General features: G+C 49.1%; 1 pseudogene; it reads left to right on the forward strand.

The window, feature by feature from the left end:
• The first annotated feature begins 2461 nt into the window (after window positions 1–2461).
• Window positions 2462–9191, forward strand: LOC114205834 (small ribosomal subunit protein uS17 pseudogene; annotated as a pseudogene).
• Window positions 9192–26829: the final 17638 nt, after the last annotated feature.

The raw sequence follows: 26829 nt of genomic DNA on the forward strand, positions 1-26829 counted from the left end.
CCAAAGGCTAATTATTTATGTGGTATTTTCAGACACCTCAAAAGATCAACAAATTCTATGTTGACTAAACTTTCTAAAGTGGCTCAAGATTAGTAAATCCAGCTGTTTTCAATCTGGCTGCATACCAATCACCTGGTATGCTTTTAAAAAAAATCCCTCCATCTGTGTTATAATGAGCACTGGGTATTGTATGTGTTATAATGAGCACTGGGTATTATATAAGACGGATGAATCACAGACCTGTACCCCTGAAACAAATAATACCTTATATGTTAATTGAATTTAAATTAAAATTAATTAGTTAATTAATTAAAAAAGAAATCCCTCCGTCTCAGGCCCACCCTAGATGAACTGAATTTTTTTTAAAGTGCCTGCAAGTGAGACCATGTGTAGCCGAAGTGGAGAAGCACTGAGCTTCTCCATTTGTTAAAGTTAATTATTTGAAGAGGTTCTGATTATAGGAGGAGGGGCAAAGGCCTCCGTGGACCAGCTCAGCGGAAGGAGGCAGACAACTCCACCAGATCTCCAGTGCCCACGCAGGCCCAAGTGCACCCCCGGCTGTCCCCGTGTGGGTGACTGGGGCAGGTGTGCTGAGCTGCTTTATATGCCAGAATGTCGCCTTGGACATCGGAAGGTTCTTCAGGTCCCTGTGACCATGGGAGGGAAGAAAGCGAAGAGAGCTACGCATGTGCATTCCTCTTCTGCGCCCCGCTTCTGGGCCCCTCTCTAGAACTAGAAGGAAGGACGCGTGAGCCCAGCAAGCCCGAGAACAAGAACGCGCTTCCTGGTCACCTGTATTGAGCTGTCCTGTCTTTTCTCTCTCCTCACCGTTCTCTGGTCTCCTTGTCTAGCAGTTAGCCTCTCCTGCTCCATGCCTCGGCACATTTGTGTTCCTCATCTCAGCATTTCAGAGCTCAGCCCGTGGAGGCCTCTTCTCGTTCCCCACCATGAATTCTTCTAGGGCCTGGGTCACGGCTGCTGAGCGCCTCTCTGGGCCTCATCAGGGGCCCCTGGGCCTTAATTTCATGTCCTATTAAGGGTGCTTCCAGTATGGGTTAGAACCACAGTGTGCCCAGAAAAGTTCCTCCTTTTTCTCTCATTGGGATGTTTCCCCTTTTTGCAAAGATGCAGGAGCAAAGAGCCCAAATTGCAGAGAGGAAAGCAGTTACCCGTTGGAACTGGGGAACACAGGGAGAGCCAAGCAGCCTCCCACCTCCTTTATTTCTCCCTTCTTTAATGGCCCCGAATGCAAAACCACTGGAGGGTGAGGCCAACTCCAGAAAAAAACTGCACCCACAGAGGCAACCTCAGGTACCCAGAGGACACCCACTGGGTACAGTTTGATTTGCTGAGGCTTTTTTTTTTAAGTTTTTTTTTTAAAGATTTTATTTATTTATTTGACAGAGACATAGCAAGAGAGGGAACACAAGCAGGGGGAGTGAGAGAAAGAGGGAGAAGCAGGCTTCCCGCCGAGCAGGGAGCCTGATGCGGGGCTCGATCCCAGGACTCCGGGATCATGACCTGAGCCGAAGGCACACGCTTAATGACTGAGCCACCCAGGTGCCCCTGCTGAGGCTTTTAGACGCATATCTGGCACTCCACTTACCTTCCCAACCTTTTTTGTTTCCCGCCTCTGGATCTGCTTACTCTCGGCCACACATTGAGTGCTAATTTCCTACCTCATTCATTTGACCTCAGACCTTCACAGACACAAATACTAGATCATCCTCTATTGTCTGCACCAATATCCGTCCATACCCTGTTTCTAGATCCAACACAAACTTTGCCTTCTCCAGGAGACGGTGTATCAGAATTAGCCTCACTGCATTCTGACCACTTCGGTGTTGTATCCCCTACACCCCCAGGCCCAGTGGTAGTGCACTGATTTTTGCCTTTGTTGACATGTTGATTAGTAAGTAGTTTGGGGTTTTTTTTTTTCCGTATGTGCCCATTCTGCTTCCTCAACTAGATTTCAAGTTCCTCAAAACCCAGGACTCATGGTCAGAACACATGATGAGAGCTGTGTCCTTAAGAGATGAGAGGGAGACCTCGGGGCTTGGGTTGGGCCTCAGAGGGTCTGCACCTGGCTGGGATGCAGGTGTTAAGTGTGATTATGAAGGAGGAGACTCTGCTATACATAGACTAACAGCTTAAGCCACATTCCCACCAGTCAGCATTCTTTCATGGCTCTTCAGAACTCTGAAAAAGTCATGGACCTGAGGAGATTGAGAACCTGTGCAGTACTTGGGTGTTTGGTGAGAAACATCACAGAGGAACTCCATGCCAGCCCTACACAAACTACCATGCCCTGCGCTGTGTTTCTAGGACTTCCTCATTAACAGTTACTATTTAATGAATACTTACTGCATACTAGGCTGTGAAATAAAAGGTGGGATAAAAAACAGACCTGGAAATTTCTGCTTAAAGAAGCTTACAGACCTTTCCTCAGTGGGGCAGGAAGATGGTGGACATTCAGAGTGAGCATACCTACCAAAAGCAGCTGACCAGCTTTCAAAATAAGAAGAGGGGCCTGTTTGGAGACACTGGCAATGAGAAGCCTCTGTGATACTAAGGAAACGTCAGTCTGGGCTTTGAGATGTCCACAGAGGCCACTGAGGACACCTGTACTGACAAGAAATGCCCCTTTACTGGTAGTGTCTCCATCTGAAGGCAGATCCCATCTGGTGTGTTGACCAAGATGAAGATGCAAAGGATCATTTTCACCCACCGAGACTACCTCCACCACATCCTAAAGTACAGCTACTTCGAGAAACGCCACAAGAACATATCCATGCACCTGCCCCCCTGTTTCAGGGACCTTCATATTGGCAACATTGTCAACGTGGGCGAGAGCCAGCCCTCGAGCAAGACTGTGCTCTTCAGTGTACTGAAGATCACCAAGGCCACTGGCAGCAAGAAGCCAGAAGTTCAGGGGCGCCTGGGTGGCTCAGTCGGTTAAGCGTCTGACTCCTGATTTCAGCTCAGGTCATGATCTCAGAGTTGTGAGATCGAGTCCTGGATCAAGAGCTCCCCGCTCAGCGGGGAGTCAGCTTGAGATTCACTCTCTTCCATCTCCCTCTGCCACTCCCCCTGCTCGCACTCGCATGCTCTCTCTCTCTCTCTCTCTCAAATAATAACAATAATAACAATAAAAAACAAAATAAAGTGTTTTGTACTTCTGGTCTCTAACCCACAAGAGTCTCCAAGTAAGACATGGCTTCAGGGTAAAGATCAAATTTAAGTTTGAGGCTGTGACTCTTTGTTAAGACCTCAGAAAGATACAAGGTGGTGGCCATTAGCCCTCTCCAGAAAAGGAGCTTCCAAGAATCAAAAGGTCATAGCCCCGTAGGTCTCCAACATGCTGCCCAAAACGAAGGGAGAACCATCTCTAAATTAATTGCGGGAATGGCTTTTGTCGAACCAAGTAGACTCTTTTCTGACACTATTTCGGGGGGGTCGTTGGACAGGGAGAGTTCTAAGTGCAGAAAGCAGGTTGAGAGGTCCTTAGCTGCAGACACAGTTCTTCCTGACCCGGAACAGTATCTCAGAAGGTGGAACCAAAGCCCAGAGGGCAAAGCTAAGGCACAGAGAACAATGGACAGAGGAGTCAGTCCCCAGGAGCTCGCAGGGCCCGAGGGCAGAAGCACGCTTACCCCGGAAGTAGAGAGCCCTGACAACCCAGATCCTGCTCGTTTTAGAATTGTTCTGTGGCTGTGTGTCTCCCGCTGCTCCCGCTTTGGATGTATTTACGGAAGTCATCCTGCCCCCTCTCACCATTGTGTGTTGGGTGTTTGGAGAAGAGGAGATGGTTTCTTTTAAGCTCACAGTCCTTGGACCAAGAGGAGCGACAGAGGCACTGCCCCCGAGGAGGCTTGCACGCACCAGGGCCCGATCTGATCAGGAGGCCCTGCACTGTGAGCCTGGGGTGTGACTGGATGAGGCGTGAGGGCGCCAGGAGCAGTGAGGGGATGCTGCACGTGGGAGGGATGTGAGCCATTTGTTCAAGGAACCGTCCAGTATACCCACCGTGTGTGTCTCCCTCTCCCATAGACTCTGAGTGTGGCCCTTGTGATTTGCTTTGGCCAATGGGACAGCGCCAGACCAGAAGCTTGACAAGCATGTGCACCTTGGAACATCGCCCGCACCTGCCATGTAAGCCTATTGGGCCCACTGGCGGAGGAGAGGCCACAGGAAGGGGAATTGAGGTGCCCCGGGTGTGAGCCAACAACTGCCAGAGATCTTGACCATCAGCCCGCCCACCCTTGTTGAATGTTTTCAGGTGAAACCAGCATTGAAACCACTCAGTCAATCCACAGAATGATGGGAAATTATAAATAATTGTTAGTTTGTGGGGCTCAGTCATTAAGCGTCTGCCTTCGGCTCAGGTCATGACCCCAGGGTCCTGGGATCGAGCCCCGCATCGGGCTCCCTGCTCCATGGGAAGCCTGCTTCTCCCTCTCCCACTCCCCCTGCTTGTGCTCCCTCTCTCTCTGTCTCTCTCTCTGTCAAATAAATAAAATCTTTTAAAAAAAAAATAGTTTGAGTAAAAAGTTTCAGGATGGTTTTTTTAGGCAGTAATGGATAACTGATACACAGGAAGATTTTTAAATGCCTTCTTGGAGGAGCTAGTACTTAAAGATCAGGGAGGGTGAGCACATAGAAGGCTGGAGAAAGGTTATTCCTGGCACAGCAAGGTAGGAGTATAAGCGGAGGTGAAGGGAAGGACAGGGAGTTACGGGCTACTTCAAGCTTAATACACCAGTCGGCCTGAACCACCACAAGAAGGAGTAAAGGAGCCCTCTTTTAGAAGCAGCCCCAGTCAGTCTTTCATTATGCATCAGAGGTCTTGGCTTGGCTGTGGGGTCTTAAAGGTCTGGAGCTTTCCCGCTTCTACTGTCCAAACATATGCGGCGCAAGAGATTCTCTGGGTGGCCGTGGCCAGAGGGCAAACATGCACTGTCACTTCTCTGCTGTGCATTAACAGGAAAGAAACAAACACCCAGACTGCACCCGCTGGGCGTGGCAGAAAGTGCGAAGGGCTCGAGGACCAGAGAATCAAGGGTTACTATACATGTGCCGTTGTTTTCCAACCATGCAACGCTGAATGCTGAACGTAATTTCTCTGGGTTTCGTGCTTCCTTTGTAAAATGAGCAGGTGTCCTCCAACTCTGAAAGCCCAAGGTTCTAGGAAGATATTTTCTTTTTTATTTTTTTTAAGATTTTATTTATTTATTTGACAGAGAGAGAGAGAGATAGCAAGAGCAGGAACACAAGCAGAGGAAGTGGGAGAGGGAGAAGCAGGCTTCCTGCTGAGCAGGGAGCCTGATGCGGGGCTCGATCCCGGGACCCTGGGATCATGACCTGAGCTGAAGGCAGACGCTTAACGACTGAGCCACCCAGGCGCCCCAGGAAGATATTTTAATGTATAAATAAATACGTAAGTACCTCCCATATAATAAGCAGTCAAGGGGCACCTGGGTGGCTCAGTCAGTTGAGCATCCGACTCTTGATTTCTGCTCAGGTCGTGATCTCAGGGTCCTGGGATCGAGCCCCCGTGTCGGGCTCTGCACTCAGTTGGGAGTCTGCTTAGGATCCTCTCTGTCTCCCTCTGCCCCTCCCCCAGCTCACAGGCACACGATCTCTTTGTCTAATAAGTAAATCTTTAAAAAAAATAAGCAAATATTGTTGAATCTGAGTAGGCATTAGCAACAACATGGACTGTGGTAGCACTAAAAGACTATGATCTGTAGGTCGGTACAATGCTTTTGGAATCCAATACAGGAATAAGGATCGAGAGTCATACAAATGTTTGACTTTGACTTTTGTCATCCCATTCTTGGGAATTTATCCCAAGGAAATAATTAAACATACCAAAAAAGCTATATGCATCAACTCCAGTGGAAAAAAAATCAAAAACAACTAAATATCTAATAAAAAGGATAAATAAATTATTGTGTGGGCAATATTCTATAGCCATTACAAGAACTATTATGAAAGGTGTAAAATCACAGGAGAGTGTTCGTGATTTTACAATTAGTGGAAAAGGCTATATATATCATATTCCAGCAGCTGTATAAAAATAGACTGCACATGGACACAGCTAGAAAGAAACATGCAAATATGAAAATAGTTGTATGAAAGAGCTGAGATCATGGTGAGAGTTTTTCTTATTTCTTACAGGTTGCCTTTATAGTAAAGTGTTTTAAAACGCCGTTATCGGGCGCTTGGGTGGCTCAGTCGGTTAAGCGTCTGCCTTCGGCTCAGGTCATGGTCCCGGGGTCCTGGGATCGAGCCCCACATCGGGCTCCCTGCTCGGTGGGAACTCTGCTTCTCCCTCTTCCACTCCCCCTGCTTGTGTTCCCTCTCTCACTGTCTCTCTCTCTCTCTCAAATAAATAAAATCTTAAAAAAAAAAAAACTATAAAAAAAAATGCCATTATCGGGTGCTTGGGTGGCTCAGTTGGTTAAGCAACTGCCTTCCACTCAGGTCACAGCCCTGGAGTGCCAGGATCAAGTCCTGCATCGGGCTCCCTGCTCAGCAGGGAGTCTGCTTCTCCCTCTGACCCCTCCCTTATAAATAAATAAAATCTTTAAAAAAAGAAATTATCTTTGCTCTTCACTCTGGTGACTACGCGGGTGTTCCTACGGGAGCAAGAGAACAGGAAAGCCCACCACACATGCTCTGGGGGTGCCCTGAGGCCCGCCAAGCTGTAGGAGCCCTGACACAGGCCCAGGCCTCTCCTGGAAGCATCCAGGAGACCCACCGGTGACCCAGAGGGGTCGACCCTGAGTCCCTAAGCTAGGAAAGGGTTATTCAGGCCATCTGTAGCTCCATCCAAGAGGGTAACTCAGGAAGAAAGTGTAACAAGGCAATTGTGAGAGACCGTGAGGTGCCCCACTTTTTGCCAAGAGAGTTCTGTCAGGAGACCTGAAAACAAGGGAACCACATGGCCCGAGGGGTGACCTGACCAAGGCGTTTTGCTGCTGGAAACCAGAGAGAGACACTGACGGAAGTGACATCTCCTCACTAGCCCCCCATCTGAAGTTAAGATCATCTTCTTGTCAAAGTAACCCCATTTTTGAGCATCTACTTTGCATAAGACACCCAAGAGGATACAAAGATGACTAAGACAGGGCTGTCGCTGCAAGGAGCTGGCACCCCACCCGGGGTGTGGGGGAGGGGCGTGGGGGAGGGGAGAAGGGGGCGAGACACAGAGACCGAGAGGCGTAGGCTCCACGGCAGAATATTTAACAGTGGGGCAAACCACAGCTACCAAAGTCAGGAGGAGGAAGAGATCGTGTCCAGCCAGAATGGTCCCTTGCTCCGGGCCTTAAAGGATGGGTTTTGTCAGAGATGACCTCTGGGGAGGTGTCTCAGGCTGAGGAGCCGGTGGAAGCTGAAAAGGCAGAGGTGGGGGAAGGCCCTGGGACACCTGGGCAGCCGTGAGGGTCCGGTGAGCCTGGGCCCAAGCCCACGGAGTGAGGGCAGCCAGAGATTTGGTGCGAAGGGGGACTGGAGGAGCCAGGAGGGGGGTCATGCCTCCAATGGTTGGCCTGGCCGTGCTTTAGAATAACGCAGTGTGCACAGCAACAGGACCTTGGGGACAGTCAGAGCCGGGAAGACAGGAAGGAGCAGCCCTACCAGGGAGGGACAAAGAGAGCTGGACGGGGCTGGGGTGTCAGCAGCCGAACAGAAAGGAAAAGACGTGAGGAGGGCTGCAGAGGCAGAACCGATGGGGCTTGGTGACTGACTGGTGCCTGGCGGGAGGAAGGAGCCCTAGATAAGTCCAGGGCTTCAAGCCCAGGAGACAGAGCGCTGGAGATGCTGACAATGGGGACAGGAAACCGGGAAGAATGGGCTGGAGCAGGAGGTGAAAGGGAGGGGTTTTGCTCAGGATGCAGTGAGTCCAACAAGACGCCTGCTAGAGCAAGTCAGGGCTGCATTTGAGAGCTAGCCCTTCAAAGCCTGCAGCGGGGGAGGGCAAGATGTCAGGGCTGAAGGCAGAACCTCATGACCCCATCTGTAGGCTGCGGAGGAGAAGAAGCAAATGACGGAGAAAGAGGTGGGACAGAGGGCACAGAGCAGAGCAGGGCCTCCGGGCTGGGATGGAAAGTGGCGACCGTGATGTGCAGGCAAGGCCAGCCCAGGGGGTCCCAGGTAAGCATTGCGGGGCGGGGGGCGCCGGAAGCCAGGCCGTAAGAAGCGGAAAGCACCATCACAAAGCGGAGACAGACTCTGACAACTTTTTCATTAAGTTTGGTCATAAGGAGAAGAGGGTTAGGTGGCCCCCTGAAGAGGGTGCAGGGTCAAGGGAATGTGTTTTTTGGGGTGTACACCTTTGAGCATGCTTGTAGGTAAGAAGACAGTGATAGGAGGACCATGAGCATGGTCCTCTCCTGGAGAAGAGAGGATGGATGGGCCGTGGTGGAGTCAGCTGTAGCAGAAGAGAGATACCTGAGCCTCCAAGGCAATGCTGTTGAAAGAAACTTTAAAAAAGAAGGAGAAGGAGAATGGGCGCCTGGGTGGCTCAGTTGGTTAAGTGACTACCTTCGGCTCAGGTCAGGATTCTGGAGTCCCGGGATCAAGTCCCGCATCGGGCTCCCTGCTCAGTGGGGAGGCTGCTTCTCCCTCTGACCCTCTCCCCTCTCGTGCTCTCTCTCATTTTCTCTCTCTCTCAAATAAATAAATAAAATCTTTATTAAAAAAAAGGAGAAAGAGAAGACGATGAAGAAGAAACTTTTTTAAATGACAGCAACATCCTTCAGGCAAATCTTATTCAGAACCGCAATATCTAAAATCATTGATGTTGAGTTGAAATAGGAAACCAGGGGGGCCATGGAAGGCCCTCGTTCTCCTGGGGCATCTGCTCCAAGCAAAACAGAACGGGAGGAGAACATAATGAAGTGAGTGAAGAAGAAATGGAGAGGTTTTGCTGCCGGCATGATGGGGATGGTGAAAAACGGAAAGCTTAACAAAAGGAAGAATTTGGAAGAGTCATCGTGGAAAAAAACGAGCTGCTGACGGCACTTGAGCTGGAAAGCATGGGATTTCCAAGCAACACGAAGGTCCCTACTGAGGTGGAGCTTGAATGCGAGGTGCAGCTAGCTGGCACTTGCAAGGCTTTCCTCCCGCAAGGCTGGCTGCCTCGGCAGAAGCAGCCCCTGACACTGATTATCCAGGCTCGGGGCTGACACAGTCTGATGGGAGGCTGGGGCGTGAGGGGATCTCAGGAGCTTTCAAGGACATGGTCCAGAGAGCCAGCCTTTCCTGGGGTCCCCTTTCTACCACGCCAGAGAGCAGGGATTTCCCGGGTGTCCAAGGCAGCGCTCTTCTGGCTGTGATCGGTGGGAGATGAAGCTCCTTTCAAGGACAGGTCACCGGCAAATTAGGGCTGAGATTTTCAGAGAGGTGTGTTTAACACAATTTTTAAAATTATGGTAAATTGTACATAACATTAAATTTGCCATATTAGCCATTGTAAAGAGTACAGTTCTTTGTGACATTAAATAATTTACATTGTTGTGCAATCATCGTCACCATCCATTTCCAGAACCTTTCCATCATCCCCAACTGAAACTCTGTACCCATTAGACACCAATTTTCCATTTTTCCCTCCACCCCCATGCCTGGTAACCACTGTTCTACTCTCTGTCTCTAGGAATTTGATTACTCTAGGTACCTCCTATTGGGGAAACCATGCAACATTTGTCTTTTTGTGACTGGCCTATTTCATTTAGCATAATGTTTTCAAGGTTCATCTATGTTATAGCATGTGCCAGGACTTCTGTCCTTTTTAAGGCTGAATAATATTATATTGTATGGGGGCACCTGGGTGGCTCAGTCGGTTAGGCATCTGCCTTCAGCTCAGGTCATGATCCCGGGGTCCTGGGATCGAGTTCTGCATCGGGCTCCCTGCTCAGTGGGGAGTCTGCTTCTCCCTCTGACTCTGTGCTCTCTCTCTCTCTCTCAAGTAAATAAAATTTTAAAAAAATTGCATTGTATGGATACACGTTTTGTTTATTCATTCCTCAGTGAGTGGACACGTGGGTTGAGTCCAACAATGGGCTACTGTGAATAATGCTGCTGGGAACTTTGGTGGACAAATACCTCTTCAGTCCCTGTTTTCAGTTCTTCTGTGCGTGTACCCAGAAGTGGAGTTGTCCACGGTGTGTTCTTCAAAACGATACGCATAACTGAATAAAAATAGACCAGTACAACTTTGACAAAATAGGTGATGCTGGACGTGTGCAAGCTCGGTACAAGCCGACCAGCCTGGCCTGGGCAGAGTCGCTGGTATGGCAGTTGCTCACACCCCCATTTCTAGAGCCCTACACTAGGGTGTCTGGTCCATCTTTTAGGATTCAAGGCCTGATCCTAGAGGGACACTTGAGTATTTGAATTTCAGGAAGGAAAGGAGCCTGCCAGGCTTCCGAAGCACCATTTCTGGAGGCAGAAGCCTAAAGCTCACAGATGGCTGTGGTTGGAGGCCAGGAGATAAGAACAGAGCTGGTCATTCCTACAAACGAAGCCCGGTTATGATGAGGCACCCTAGCTTTCCCTTGCTGGTCTGATTTGTGCCCTAAAGCCCAGGCTTGGGAGGCAAGACAGCCTCTGCTTCGATCCGTGCTCCGCTGGAGTTAGCTCCATTGTCTTCGGCAGGGTGTTCTGTCCCCCCTGATTCTGTTTGCTCCTCTGTCAATCGGCGGCTAAAGGGATTAAGTTAAGATAGGTGTGTGGAAGTGACCAACACAGAAGCCGGTGCACCCGAAACTATCAGTTAATGTCGACTTCCTTCTTTTCCCACCTTAGTAGCTTCCTTCACTGCCCCCACTCACTTTGGGACTCCAGGAGCCTAGGAACCCACTGTTCTCTAGCACCTTCGCCCAGTGCTTCAAGCTACCAGAAAGAGAGGCAGAAACCCTGCACCTTCGCCTTCTAGTGGTGAGGCAGGCCCATTGCAGTTGCACGGCCGTTCCTACTTGATTGGTTTATGAGCGGAGGTCAGGTCGAATTTATAAACCCATGTCTGAGTCACCAGCCGTACATCAGTGTGACTCGCGTTTACGGCTGACTATTATTCATGATGAAGTACTATACAGCAGAATAATTAGAAGGCACCATTAAATATATCATATTTATTTGGTTTGACTGACCCCAACACTAACTGTACCTATTTGGCCTCATGTTCATCTGCTTGGAAATGGAACGAGCTGATGGTTGCGGAGAGCAGGAGGCCACCGGGTAGACATCATGAGGTCCCAGATCAGAGCACTGACCAGGGCACGGCGGAGGCGTGAGAAGGCGTCATTTTGGAGGTGATCATGAAAGACCCACAGGATGGAGGGTGAGACACCCTGCCGTTTTTTCAGAAAAGCTGAGAAACGGGAGCTGGAGGGAGCCTCCGCGGCTGCCAAGCACAGCATTCATAGTAGCTCCCGGGAAGTCTGTTTGGCTCTCTGACCGGAGAGTGATTCTTTCCGAGGCAGGTGGATGGGCTGGCTGAGGGGAGGTAGGACCAGGGGTGGGGAGGAGGTGGCGCGGGCCTGGCAGCAGACGGGAGGAAAAGGCCCGTCGGTACCGGGCAGGAGGTATGGAGGAGATAGGAGAGCGTGCGGACTGGTGAGCGTCTCTTCAAGGAGTCACCCGGGAGTGTCCGACAGCCAGGCAGGGTGAGGACGGTTGCGCCCCACGTTCAAGTGGCTGGGGTCGTGGAGGCCCAGGAGCCAGGAGTTGGGCCCAGCCAGAACCTGGGAGGGTGGAGGAGCCAAGCAGACGCCCCTTCCCTGAGAAGTGGGCAGAGTACATGGTAGGGCCCAGCTACTGCATCAGGAAAGCAGTCTTGACCACACGTCCTAACTATGTCCAGAGGTTGTGTGTCTCCCATCCGGTTGATCATCGTATCAGGATAACCAGCATACTTGTCAAAATGCTAATTTCTGGGCCCCAGCCCAGACCTCCCGTTCTTCATGGTATGGGTGCATGTGTGTGTGTGTGTGCGCGCGCGCGTGTGTGTGTGTGTGTGTGCTAAGAATCTCTACTTGTGGTTCCCCTCCCCAAGGTGATTCCTGTTTCTATTCCTAAGTGTGTATACCACCCACTTCACAAACCCCAGCTGCAGCCATGCTAGTCCTGGAACCTAACAGAAGTTCTACCATGTGCTGACCAGTGGGCTCTGGCTTTTGGAGCCTGATAGGACACCATGGGGTTCCTGCAGTACTAAAAATGACACAGACCTCAATGTTTTTTTCTAACATGAGTTTTTTGGGTTTGGGTTTTTTTCTTTTTCTTGTTAAGATGAAGCATGAGTTGACATACATACAACCAGGGCTAGTCTCTGACAAAATAGGTGAGTGGTTTGTTTCTGTCCCGTTACAACCCCATCCCATGGTACCCAATGGCTTCACATGGCAGTGGATACCAGAACCTTCACTGTGGCCCCCCTTACCACGCCCCTGGCGAGTACTGCCTTCTCTGTCACCTTCTTCAACTAAATGACTTCTGCAAAAACCTAAATATGCAACAAATAAGGAAGTGATATGTCATCTGTGATGCACATCAACTCAGTGGATTAGGCAGCCTTTTAAAGCTACCATAAAGAGGAGTGCCTGGGTGGTTCAGCCAGTTAAACCTTCGACTCTTGGTTTTGGTTCAGGTCATGATCTCAGAGTCCTTAGATCAAGCCCCACGTGGGGATCTGTGTTCAGCTCAGAGTCCACTTGGGGTTCTTTCCCTCTTCCTCTCTCTCCCCCTCTGCTCCTCTCCCCCCCCACGTACATGCTCTCTCTCTTTCTCTCAAATAAATAAATAAATAAAATCTAAAAAAAAAAACAAAAACTACCATAAGGATTGTATAGAAACTTAGGGCAAGGAGTGCCTGGGTGGCTCAGTCGGTTAAGCGTCTGCCTTTGGCCCAGGTCGTGATCTCAGAGTCCTGGGATCGAGCCCCACATCGGGCTCCCTGCTCAGCGGGGAGCCTGCTTCTCCCTCTCCCTCTGCCCCTCCCCCTGCTGGTGCTCTCTCTCTTTCTGTCAAATAAATAAATAAATAAAATCTTTAAAAAAAGAAACTTAGGGCAATACTTATTAAATAATATGTATTATTAATAAAACATAGGCACTAATCTCTCCGATAGCTGCCTTAGCGACATTTTTCTAGATATGTCTCCTCAGGCAAGGGAAACAAAAGCAAAAACAAACTATTGGGACTACACCAAAGTAAAATGCTTTTGCACAGCAAAGGAAACCATCAACAAAACAAAATGACAACCTACTGAATGGGAGAAGATATTTGCAATGATATGTTCAATAAGGGGTTAATATCCAAAATATATAAAGAACTTACACAGCTCAACACTAAAAAAAAAAAATCTGATTTTTATTTATTTTTATTTATTTTTTTAAAGATTTTATTTATTTATTTGACAGAGAGAGACACAGCGAGAGCAGGAACACAAGCAGGGGGAGTGGGAGAGGGAGAAGCAGGCTTCCCGCCGAGCAGGGAGCCCGACACGGGACTCGATTCCAGGACCCTGGGATCATGACCTGAGCTGAAGGCAGACGCTTAACGACTGAACCACCCAGGAGCCCCCCAAAAATCTGATTTTTAAAAGGAACCCTCATTGGGGTGCCTGGGTGACTCAATCGTTAAGCGTCTGCCTTCGGCTCAGGTCATGATCCCAGGGTCCTGGGATCGAGCCCCGCCTTGGACTCCTTGCTCGGCGGGAAGCCTGCTTCTCCCTCTCCCACTCCCCCTGCTTGTGTTCCCTCTCTCGCTGTCTCTCTCTCTCACTCTCTATCAAAATAAATAAATAAAATCTTTAAAAAATAATAAAATAAAATAAAATAAAAGGAACCCTCATGCACTGCCGGTGGGAATATAAAGTGGTGCAGCCACTGTGGAAAACAGGGCAGAGGTTCCTCAAAAAGTTAAAAATAGAAATATCATAGATCCAATAATGCCAAAAGGAAAGAAAAACACTAATTTGAAAAGATATATGCACCCTATTTGCAGCATTACTTACATTAGCCAAAATATGGTAGCAACTTAAGTGTCTATGGACAGAGGAGCAAAGAGGATGTGGTGCACACATACCATGGAGGATTACTCAGCCATAAAAAAGAATGAGATCTTGCCAACATAGATGGACCTAAAGGGTATTATGCTAAGTGAAATAAGTCAGGGAAAGACAAAGGCCACATGATTTCACTTCTATGTGTACTCTAAAAAATGAAACAACTAAACAAACAGACCCATAAATAGAACAAACAGGTGATTGTCAGAGGGGTGGGGGTGGGGGGTGGACAAAATGGGTGCAGGGGAGTGGGAGGTACGGGCTTCCAGTCATGGAGTGAGGAGGTCCAGGATGAAAACCAGAGCGTGGGGAGCACAGCCAACCACCTTGTAATGGTGCCGCCCGGTGACAGAAGGCAGCTACCCTGTATGAGCCGGCGGAACGCACAGAGACGTCAAATCACTGTGTTTATACCCGAAACGAAGGTAAACCTACACTTCAACTATCCTTCAATAAAAAATATGCATTTTTAAGTGCAGAAAATATCATTATAGCTGCACAAAAATAAAAAGCAAAACGTGAGAGTTGTAACCATCTTTGTTTCTTTAAAACTTTTAAAACTGTCACAGTGTTACAGTCACTAAAAAAAGACCTTGCTACTGTCCCTTTTCTCCTGCGAATTACAAGATGAGAAACCCTACTCAGGATGGAAACGTGTAACAACAGAACTGTATGCAACTGCGGAGTCTTCACCAACCTTGAAAGGTCAAAAAACATCCCGGTGAACTCCAAGGTCAAAAAGCATCCCAGTGAACTCCACGGTCGCTGCTCCGGCTGGCAGCTCTGAGCCCAGCCTGTTCTCAGCAACCGGAGCCTCCGCTCCCGGCAGCTGATGGTCCCCTGCAGAGGCAGGTGGGGAGCGGGGGGCAGCCCCTTAGCAGCTGCTCAAGCCGCAGGCTGGGGTGTGCTCTGCCGACGGCCGGAGGATGAGGTCTGGGCAAGGCGGCGAGAAGAGCTGACAGTCTGACTTTTTATCTGGCCTAATTCTGCTCGATCTCTACGATGAGTAGATTCACGCCCCGAGCCACGCTCTACCCGCCCGCCCCCCCCCCCCCGCCCCCAGTAGCAGCTTTCGAGCCTCTGCAGGGGCCGGGTCTAGAAGGAGGGGCAAGCTCGAAAGGGTCCACCTGCCTTCACAGCCTGTGCCGCGGTAGTGCTGTGTACGTGCCGCAGGTGGAAACGCCAGGGGCTGGTCACTCCGGGTGAGTGTGCGTGAAGCGGTGTTGGCGCGCAAGGAGATTCAGGCGGAGAAATCCTCGCCTCAGTGTCAGGTTTGCCTGCTGTGAACTCAATGAGAGGCAGAAGCTTCTTTCCCTGGGGACAGAGGGCAGGGAGAGAATGCCAGTTCCTGAGATGTAATTAGAGACTGGGAGGACTTTGCTGGAGAGAGTGGGCCAAGGCGGGGTTCGCAGGGGAACCCTTGTGAACTGGAAGAGCATTTTGGTGCCACAGCGATGTTGGGAGCTGTGGGGGAGCAGCAGGGGGGAGGGGAAGAAAAGCATCTTTTTCAGAGGGAGACAATAGAAGATCCGGTCCCATTGTGATGCTTCCCTTTTGGGCCTTTGGCTCTTCCAATCCCTAGGATGCTGAAGAATACAAACCCTTCATCATTGAGTTAATTCCATCCACGGGTCTTAAAAATGGTTCTGTAAAATGAAGGTGATTAACTAGACCAAAAGTTGCTGGCTTACAGATAAAACTTAAAGCAGTGGTGCACTAAAATGAAAAATGCGAATTTCACATATAGTCTTAAGATGATAAGAGTCCGTCGCGGCTGCTTCCTCCTAAGCACAGCGTCTGTAATTTGTGGACTGACGGGGTTGTGTGCAGCGGGATCAAGCTGTGGCCCGGTTCGCACCGATGGGGAAGACACAACCCAGGTGTGAACAACTAGGAGAAAACAGAGGACGTTAATGCACAACGTCTTTATGCTCTCTCTTTAAGCACTACAATTCTCAATCTGTGGCTACTATTCCAGTAAATGACCCTTACTCTTTAAAGGTGAGGAAAAGAAAGAAAGGAAGAAAGGAAGAAAGGAAGAAAGAAAGAAAGAAAGAAAGAAAAAAAGAAAGAAAGAAAGAGAAAAAAAGAGAGAGAAAGAAAGGAGGGAAGAAAGGAACATATTTTATACATATTCATCTTCAAAATTTCAGTTACTAATACTGACATAGCAAACTCAAGTCAAGCCTCAACACACAATAGTTTCTAAAGAAAATTTAGTATAACATACCAAAATGTATGGGATGCAGCTAGTGCAGTACATAGAGGGAAACTTAATAGTTATAAATGCCTGGAGGTTCTAAATCAGTCAGTTAGGCAAGAAAAATGAAAAAAGGCGTTCAGATCAGAAAGGAAGAAGTGAAGAAAAATTAGGTTCTCATTAGTACCGTAAATATGTGTTACAGGTTCATTCATGTCCCCCCGCCCCCAAAATTTGTTGGAGTCCTATCTCCCAGACCTTAAAAGATGACCTTATTTGGAAATAGGGTAGTTGTAGATGTAATCAGTTAAGATAAGGTCATACTGGAATAGGGTGGGTCCTTAACTCAATATGGCTATGTCCTTACACAAAGAGAATGCAGGGACACACAGGGAGAAGACCAAGTGACAACAGAGGTCAGGACAGGAGTGATGCAGTCATGAGCCATGGAACGCCAAGGCTCACTGGTGGCACCAGAAGGTAAGAAAAAGACATGGAATCAATCCACTTTCCCCTAGCGCCTTGGGAGAGCGTAGCCATGCCAACAACTTGATTTCTGACTGCTAGGCTCTAGAACTCAGAGAGGATAAATTTCTATTATTTTAAGCCCCAGTTTGTGGTCATCTGTTACATAGCCCGAGGATACTAACACTGTTAAATGCCTTCTTCCATTAACCTGAAATAAAGGGCCCCCCAAGAAAGGTGGGAACCTCCCCTTGGCAGAAATACACCCAAGTTCCCTGCCACATCCCTGTCCCTGGTATATGGCCAAGGCCTGTGGATCCGGGGCCACCCACATGAGCAGCTCAGAAACTCTGTTATTGACTCTCTGACCTCCCACGTTGTGATAGACTCTGTTTGGGTATTCACCCAACATCTGTCCCCCATTTCTTCCTCAACAAACAAAACCTCACTGCTGCTCGGAGGTCTACTCGTCAGAAAAGATAACTCTGTCCCCAGCACTGCTCAGGGGTGATCCCGATCGCTCCAAGTCAGTCCGGTGATCCGTCCCTCTTGTGGGTGACTGGTTTAGGGATGGGCAGGTGAAGGGAGCTCTGCCGGGGAGCTTCTGCAAACAGTCTCTCGCCATAAATAAGAGGTGTCCTCTTCTCCCACTGCATCTTCACCATGAAGGCAGGACCATTGCCACATGTGGGACATGAGCATGAGGAGGGCCAAGGTCAGAGCTGAAATGCTGAGGGTGCTCGAGTGTACAAGTAGGAAGACTGGTTTCTTGCAGGTGAGAGAGCCAGGTGAGAGATGGTGGTGTCTTGGCCAGGTTGGTGACGACTGTCTGGGTTCGGGATATATTTTGAAGATACTGCCCAAAGGATTTGGGAGGCCAGGGATATAAAGAGTGAGAGGAAAAAAATGAGTCAAGGAAGACTCAAGAGTCTTTAACTTGAGCACCTGGAAGGATGGTTGCCATTGGCTGAGATGGAAAAGGACCACGGGAGGAGCAGCTTTAGTGGGGAGCAGGGGCTCAGCTTTGGAGGCTATTAAGTGTGAGATGCCACATCCGAGCAGAGATGTTGAGTAGGCAGTTAGATGTGCTTGGAGGACTGGAGAGAGGTCCAGGCTAGAGACAGGAGCGTGCTTTGCCCGCATACAGATAGTAGTAAGGACGCAGGATGGAAGGAAACCACTAACTGGTGAGTAAAGTGAAGCAGCCTGATGCCTGAGCCAGGAGGCAGCACACAGACTGAGAAGGTGCTTCCATGTAGATAAAAAGAAACAACTGCAGTGCCTGCATCAGGCTCCTTGCTCAGTGCGGAGCCTGCTTCTCCCTCTCCCTGCTTGCGTTTTTTCTCTCTCTGTGCCAAATAAATAAAATCTTTTTTAAAAAAAGAGAAACAACCCTCAACACAAATACATAAGAAAAAACACAAACAGGGGCACCTGGGTGGCTCAGTCAGTTGGACTTCCGACTCTTGGTTTGGGCTCAGGTCATGGGGTGGGGGGTGGGGGGTGGGGGGTGGGAGGGGTTGGGGGTGGGATCAAGCCCCAGGTGGTCGGGCTTTGAGCTCAGAGGGAGCCTGCTTCCCCCTCTCCCTCTCCCTCTGCCCCTCCCCACTGCTTGCATGCAGGGGAGCTCTTTCTCTCTGAAATAAATAAATCTTTTTTAAAAAAAGAAAAAACACAAATATAGAAGGTCAATATTTAATTGTTTTTTACTCAGCAACTGTCAATACTAATGACGATAGTTTCCTGTATGCCAGGCTCTGTGCTCTGTTCTCACCGCATAGTATCTAATTTAATCCTCACAGAACCTCATTAGCAAATTAAAAATATCAGTGAAACAATTCCAAGGTACCATTACACAAACCAAAATACATAAAAATGAAACCCTGTTGAGATAGGGCTGTGGGAGAAGAGATGACTCTGCTCTCCAGCTGGAGAGGAGCTCTGGAGTCAGGGCACCTGTTGACCTTACAGGAGGGAGGAACGGGTAACTCTTACATATGTTCTCCGGAGCTCTAGCAATAGCATTAAAAAAACTAGAAATGACCTCAGTCGTTGTAAAACAAGCTAAGATGCATTAACAAGAAGGAACGGCCATTTAACCTTTAAAAATGACAAGTGTGTGGGCTGTGTTGACACAAGTAAGGTGATCTGTCTTGGTTAGGGATTGCTTCCTACTGAGCAGACTCCAGCCAAGTACCTTAAAGAAAGGAACATTTATGGGGCGCCTGGGTGGCTCAGTCGTCAAGCGTCTGCCTTCGGCTCGGGTCATGGTCCCAGGGTCCTGGGATCGAGCCCTGCATCGGGCTCCCTGCTCGGCGGGAAGCCTGCTTCTCCCTCTCCCACTTCCCCTGCTTGTGTTCCCTCTCTCGCTGTCTCTCTGTCAAATAAATAAATAAAATCTTTAAAAAAGAAAAAAAGGAAGGCACATTTCTTGGGAGACTAGGAGAACTTATTGAGAGATATCTTTGGGGTCCCAAGAGCAACAAATAGAACAAGGTGTCTCAAAGACAGGAACATGTCCTGGAAAGTCATCAGGGACAAGGCCAGCCATCTGAGTGGTGATGACCATTCTCTCCTTGACCTCCTAGAAAGACTTTTTGTTTTAAGATTTTATCTATTTATTTGAGAGAGAGAGAGCACACACACAAGCAGCAGAGAGGGGCAGAGGGAGAGGGAGAAGCAGACTCCCCGCAGAGCAGGGAGCCCGATGTGGGGCTCGATCCAGGGACTCTGGGATCATGACCTGAGCCGAAGGCAGATGCTTAACCGACTGAGCCACCCGGGCGCCCAGCCTAGAAAGACCTGAACGAACATGAACATAGTTGCCAACAGCTCAAGGCCACATCCTTGGGATGACCATAGGCCCCACTTGAAGTACCTGTGTGAGAAAACTCAAGGCTGCCAAAGGCATGCACTGTTTGTTCCAGCCAACACCTGAAGACAGAGCCCCTGTCTCTTAGTGTTTGTGGGGGGATAGGGACCTGACTTTGACAAGTGAGCTTGCTAACTTTGTGAGTTTTTAACTTAAGTTTCCTGACAAAAGCCAGAAAAGTTGAAACGGTACATGCAAGATGAACATTTATCAAATTCCTTTTTTTTTTAAGTTTTTATTTCAATTCCAGTTAACGCACAGTGCAATATTAGTTTCAGGTGTACAATATAGTGATTCACACTTGCATACATCAGCTGGGCTCACAACAGGTGCACTCCTTAATCCCCAGCACCTGTTTCACCCATCCCCCCCATCCATCTCCCCACTCTGGTCACCCTCAGTGTGTGGTCTCTAGCTAAGAGTCTTAGTTTGCATTCTCTCTCTCTCTCTCTCTCTCTCTCTCTCCCTCTCCCTGGTGGTGGTAGGGTTGTCCTTTATTTTTTATTTATTTTTGCCACCTGCGTTTCTGGCCCAGGAACAGGTCTGATAAGATGCTTGCCAGCAGGGCCACTCCATGGGTGACAGCGCAGGGCTGCGGGGAGTCAGGCCACTGTGGCGTTGGCCCTGAGCCCCACCGGCCCTGGAAATACCACCACCCCATGCACCGCGCCCAGCCTGCCCCTGGGAGGGCTCCCGGCTTCGCTGCCCCCGCCTGCGTTGCAACTTTTATGTAGGTCTCCTTTCCAGAGCGGGGTCTGAGGCAGAGAAGGCAAAGGAGCGGATTCCTAGTGTTGAGTTGGGCCGAGGAGAGGCAAGCAGGAGCGAGGCTGGACCCCAGGCTTAGAGGCAGGGAAGGGATTCACCACGCCCTCCCTCCTTTCCATTGGGAAGCAAATGGGAAGGCTGTGTCACCAAGGTCACTGCGAAGAGGAAGACGCACACATTCTACTTGGGGGCCGAGAGAGGGAAAGGACTGGTTGGGGAGGACGTCTCCGCCTGTCCCTGGAAGTGACAGAGCACAGGCCCCAAGGCACCGGGGACACAGCAGGGGGGTGGAGCATGTTCGGGGCCAGTGGGCTGGCCTTAAGAAGGGGCTCGGGGAGAATGGTTAACTGGGGGGTGGAGAAGAATTGGAAAGGGGGGCGCCTGGGTGGCTCAGTCGTCAAGCGTCTGCCTTCGGCTCAGGTCATGATCCCAGGGTCCTGGGATCGAGCCCCGCATCGGGCTCCCTGCTCCGCGGGAAGCCTGCTTCTCCCTCTCCCACTCCCCCTGCTTGTGTTCCCTCTCTCACTGTCAAATAAATAAATTAAAAAAAAAAAACTTAAAAATAAAAGAATTGGAAAGGGGAGGGACTGGATGGGGTGAGGGAAAGAAAAGCCACAGATGGCCAGCTTCACTACTTGCCTGGGGCTGATCTGGGAGTTTTGCCTTAGGGTTGACTCGTTGCTATGGTTAATAGTTATGGAGGAATTGTTTTTTTTTTTTTAAGATTTTATTTATTTATTTGAGAGAGAGAAAATGAGAAAGAGCACATGAGAGGGGGGAGGGTCAGAGGGCGAAGTAGACTCCCTGCCGAGCAGGGAGCCCAATGCGGGACTCGATCCACGGACTCCAGGATCATGACCTGAGCCGAAGACAGTTGCTTAACCAACTGAGTCACCCAGTCACCCTCTGGAGGGATTGTTACAGATTTCTTCTCCTTTAGTGGCCACGGTTCTTGGTCACGCCTCTTCTTCAAAGAACGAAGAGGTAGACCAGACAGAGTGATGGGCAGCAAAGCTAAGTTTATTGAGTTATATAGTAAAGCAAAGTTCAGTGAGTGATAGTACAAAGCCCCCAAAGAGAGAGGGGTCCCGAGAGGGTTGCCCCCTTTTTTTCTATAATGTCTTGTGCTCATAGTTTTAAAAATACATTTCTGAACAGTTATGTAGTGGTCTCCACATAGGTAAAAGGGAGAAATATTCCACCGCCCATGGGTTGTATATAAATAGGGAGTAAGACATGATGGCGGATTTGGAACAGCCAAAGAACGAAGAGAAGCCTGGGTGGCAGCTACTACGAGGCCAGTAATTCTGCGTTTGGAAGGAAACTGTCCCCCCACACATTGCCAGTTTCTGGTCTCCATGGTCCTTGGTGCGTGACTCCTACCCACACTCTTTCTGCATGAAACTTAGCGTCAGCTTGTTAATGAAGCCACACAAGGGGCCCGTAAGGTAAAGAAGAGGGATGGGCGATGCGGGTCTGCGGGCTGCTAAATCATGCATTTTTCATGTCTCTTCTCCTCTGCCTGGAACACGGATTTCTTCTTCTCTGTGAAATTCCTGTGCATCCTTCAAAGCCCAGATCGGATGATATTTCCTGCACGGAGCTACGGCTAATCTCTGGCCAGAATTACTGCCTGTGTCTTGTGTTCCTAAGACACACTCGATCCGTCTGTTACGGAATGTGACGTATGGTTTTATAATCCGTTGTGTGCACATCTGCCTTTCCTCAAGGTCAGGGACTCTGCTTCGTTATCTTTGGCTCTCTAGTATCAGTGCAGTTCTTGGCAAATTGAGGCTCTCAATAGATGCTTGGTAACGAACTGAATTCCTCATGTATTCCTTCACTCGTTTATTCCTTACAGATTCCTCAATTGGCTGCCCGGGAATCAATATCAGGACTAGTTCAGATTGGTCTTTCCCGATCAGTCTGGTCTTCCCAGATCAATGTGGCCCCTCTCCGCTTGGAGCAGAGAGAGAGCCATGGAAGGCTCCCTTCTATGTTTCCAGAAGAGAGACTACAAAAGAAGGCAGGAGGCAGGGGATGTAATGTTAGCAGCTAGAGAAAAAGGAGATCAGATGCCTGCCCTTGCGTGACCTTCCTTCCCTAGACAACTCTATCACTCCTTCTGGCTTCCCAAACTGAGTCCTGCTCTGCAACCAGATGGAAGAGATGGAGCCAGAAGGAGAAGGAGTCGTACATTTTCCTGTTGTGGGGTCTGGATGAAAATCACATATGCACTGATTTCCGGTTCTTGTTGTCATCATAACAACTTAGTGGCTTAAAACAACACCAAAATGATTTTTTTAATAGTTATAGGGGTTAGATGTCCGAAATGAGTTTTACAGGACTAAGATCAAGGTCTGCAGGGCTGTTTCTTTCTGGAGGCTCTGGGAGAGAATTCACTGCCTCTCCAGCACTTAGAGGCTCTCCTCATTCCTTGGCCCACATCACATTGCCTTTCCCCCTCTGTTTCCATCATCCCATCAACTTCTGCCCATTTGTATCCCCTGCCTCCCTTTTAATAAGAACTCTTGGGATTACATTGGGCCCACCCAGAAGATCCAGGTGCATTTCCCCAACTCAAGATCTTGAACTTCATCACATCTGCAAACGGTTGCCCTTTTTCTGTTGTATAAAGCAACGCCACTTCTATGAATTAGGGTGTGGACATCTCAGGGGCTCATTATTCAGCCTGTTACAACCTGCTAAAGAAGGTGAAACTCTTCACCATTACAAAATCCTGCCTACCCAAAAAGCTTTTCCCTGATACTTCTCACCTCCTTAACCATGGCAGCAAATCAATGACATGGCTGACTCACTGATCGTAGATGGAACTTAACATTGCTGTGAAGAAATGGGATGACCCAAACTAGCCCCCTGGAAACATAACAGCTTCAGAGCTAAGTGGCTCTGCCGAAAAGAAGCCTACCTGCATTTAGGGTTCATGCTTTCTCTGGGACACCAAGGAGCAGGGAAACTATCACGTGTGATGAGCATTGGAATATTATCTAGAACAATAAACGTAGTGATTCAGGAAACTGTAATGCATGGTGTTAACTTCAGAGATATGATGATCGCCATCTGGATTATATTATCTGTTTACACACATTTCTTTCCCACCTTGCTTCCCTAGCATTACCAATGGCATGAGAGAGCAGGAATCTTCTGTGTCTTATGTTCCTAGGTTCTGCAACAAAAATTAGAACCTAGTAAATACCAATAAATATCTGGATACATTTCTTAGAAATATATACTACTAACTTTCCACGCACAAAAAAATAAATGAGAAAGACGTAGCACTTGAGTTCCCCTGTGTGGACGGAATTTGATTAATCAAATAATAGGAAATCATTTTCATAGTAATATATGACATGGGTTCACACTATGAAGGAGAGGGATGTCGTAAGTACAATTGCTTACAGCTCGTCTTCCCTGCAGAGGGAAGAGAGCACCCTGGGAGGTGAGGGCCAGGAGTAGACAGAGCAAGCCCCCGGGGGGTGGGGGGGAGGCAGCGAGCTCCGTCCTGTCCCATGGCATCGCCCCCTCTGCCACCCTGGGCTCGTCACACCGAGCAGGCCTGCTCTTCTTTCCTGGAAGCACCTCCCCCTCGGCTCGCCTCTGGGACCACCTGCTCACGCAGACTGTGTTCTGGGTCTATTTCCTTTTCCGTTTCCAGCTCCCAGAGCACACCTGGCTGCCTTACTGCAATGGGATTCCCAGATCAGGAAGATGGGGTCAGGTGTCCCGCGGCTCCTCCCTAAATGAAAGCGTGTTGGCATCCACCGTCTGTGCTAGAAACGGTTGTGCGCTTGACTTCTGACCAGCTGAATTCCCGGTCTGTCCTGTCTGCGCCACTCGCTGATGCAGATCAACAACCACACTGGTGACCACACAACTGCCCAAAGCATAACACTTTTTAACGAATGAGAGAGCTCGAAAAAATTAAAAAGGGTACGTGTAAAGACCATGAGCTTCCTCCTGCACCCAGCTCGCTTTCTTCCCCGCAAGCAACTGTAGATGCGTGTCATTCAACACGCAGTCTCCCCCACGTGGCAGCTGCAAGATTCCTGCTTCTCTGATGGCTGGCTTCCCCTTGGCGACATTCTAGGAGGCCACCACCCACCCCGCGGTCCGGTCTACGGCAGAAGTGCTGAGCAAGCACCCCATCCGGGTGCTGCCTCACCCTGCTCCCCTCCTCCGTCGATGCTGCATTTTTGCCTCTGCCTGTTCTTACCAGGCCAGTCTGGTCCTGCCCGCTGCGCATCCCCGGTATGTCTGCTGCACCCCGGCTTGGCGTAGCTTAGGGGCTATTGGCCCTAAGCCAGGTCTTGTTCATCTGCCCCTCCCCAGCCCACACAATAGAGACTGTGACCCCCCCTCCCCTCACCGTTCAGGGAACTGTAACACAGGGAACGCAGGAATGGCAATCCGCAGCTCAGCGCTGGGAGAGTTCGTGTGTCCTGCTCCGTAGTGTCTGGCAGAGTAAGGAGTCAGCCCAACCTAGCACGGTTTGGATCTTGGGTTACCACAAAGCCACTTTGTGAGGTGAACAAGTCATGCGATCTCTTAGGGCCTCCGTTTCCCCATTCGTACCATGGGAATGATACAATAAAACCCCACCGTCAGGTGATGGGTAGACCGAAAAGAGGTCAATCGTGTAAAACGCAAGGGCACCATTTCGAGAAGTTAATGAAAAGATTGGATTCCCAAGGTTCTGATGATGTGAGCTAAGCCCTTTCCAGTCTCAGCTGTGGTTTGGTGCCACCTGAGTACTGTTTACTCTGGTTTAAATATTGATGGGGTCAAGGATGGGTCCCGCGGCTGGCTAAAGTTCCCAGGACAGGAGCAAGAATTCCAGGAATCTCCGAGTCACCTGGCACCCACAGTGTCTTTTGGATCCAGGGAATTTGGCTGGAAGAACGCTGCGGACACACCGGGACTCGCTCTCTCCCCGCCCCACTTCCCCAGAGGGAGTTGCAGCCCTCCCCACTCTGGTCGGTGAGGGTAAGAACTTTAGCTCATCCACTTGAGAGCAGAGCCTGGGGGAAGGACAGGAACCGGGAGGCAAATAACAATTATGCAATATCTGAATTTGCTTTGTTGAAGAGTTTTACTTTAATGCCTATCTTATTAGTGTCATCATGACAATTAGGGTTAGTACATGAACATGGCATAGTGCTTGGCATGTAGTATTTGCTCAATAAATCATGGCTTCATCCCACAACTGTTTATTAAACGCCTAGTACGTCACCAGCACTATACTGGGTCCTAGGACTACGGCAGTAAATAAGAAAGATGCATGTTGTTCCCACCCTTGAAAGCTTATAATTTAGCAGAAATAACAGCTTGGAGCAATGCCTTGCAAGCTATGAAGGGATTATCATCATATTTCTTCTAAAACATCCTCTTTTCCCAAATACTTTCAAAAACTTAATATCGTATATGTATATTTTGGAACAGAATATTCCATCCTCTTCTCTAAAGGAGTGGTTCTCAACAGGGGTCAGTTTTGCTGCCCTGAAGACATTTTTTTGATGTTGTTGTCATAACCTGGGGGAGGCGGGCGTGCTCCTGGCATGTGATGGGTAGCTGTCAGGAGTTCTGCTAAACACACTACAGGGCACAGGATAGCCCCCCCGGCACAGACTCGCCTGGCCCCAAATTTCAATACGCCAAGGCTGAGAAACCATGGTCTAGAGGGGGCCTGCTTATCCCACAATCGGTTATTTTGGGCCACAAAGGGAGAGAAACACATTCCACCCTAATGAGTCTTAGAAAAACCAGCCCTTCTGTTCTAGGCTCTATGACACTTGCCCATGTTAGCGGAGGCTCTTCCAGTTTCTCGAACCAGAAACGTACTCCTCTCGGGGACGGAGAGAATGGACCCGGGAGTCGTCTTCAGAGTAACTCAGCGTGGTAACTGCATTCCTTGAGTGTTGTATTTGACTGATTCTCTTACAGAAATAAGTTTTCAAACAAAAAGTTCCTGGGGCGCCTGGGTGGATCAGTCGGTTAAGTGTCTGACTCTTGATCTCAGCTCAGGTGTTGATCTCAGGGTCCTGAGTTCAAGCCCCATGTTGGGCTCCATGCTGGGCATGGAGCCTACTTAAAAAAAAAAAAAAAAAAGTTCTTGGAAAAGACCTTATCTTTTTTATGCTTTGAAAACCCTACCAAGATATGCAAGTGATCCAAATCATCTCAAGGCCACTGAATCCGAGTTTTCAGTTCATTTGGTTTTCTTTCTTTTTAAAGTGTTTTAAAAGCTTGTCTGGGTGGGGCGCCTGGGTGGCTCAGTTGGTTGAGCGACTGCCTTCGGCTCAGGTCATGATCCTGGAGTCCCGGGGTCAAGTCCCATGTCGGGCTCCCTGCTCGGCGGGGAGTCTGCTTCTCCCTCTGACCCTCTTCCCTCTCGTGCTCTCTATCTCTCATTCTCTCTCTTAAATAAATAAATAAAAA

The sequence above is a fragment of the Eumetopias jubatus genome, unplaced genomic scaffold (assembly GCF_037043125.1).
Source record: "Eumetopias jubatus isolate StellerSeaLion01/CBP00866 unplaced genomic scaffold, mEumJub1_p1.0 scaffold_9, whole genome shotgun sequence".
Lineage (NCBI taxonomy): Eukaryota > Metazoa > Chordata > Mammalia > Carnivora > Otariidae > Eumetopias > Eumetopias jubatus.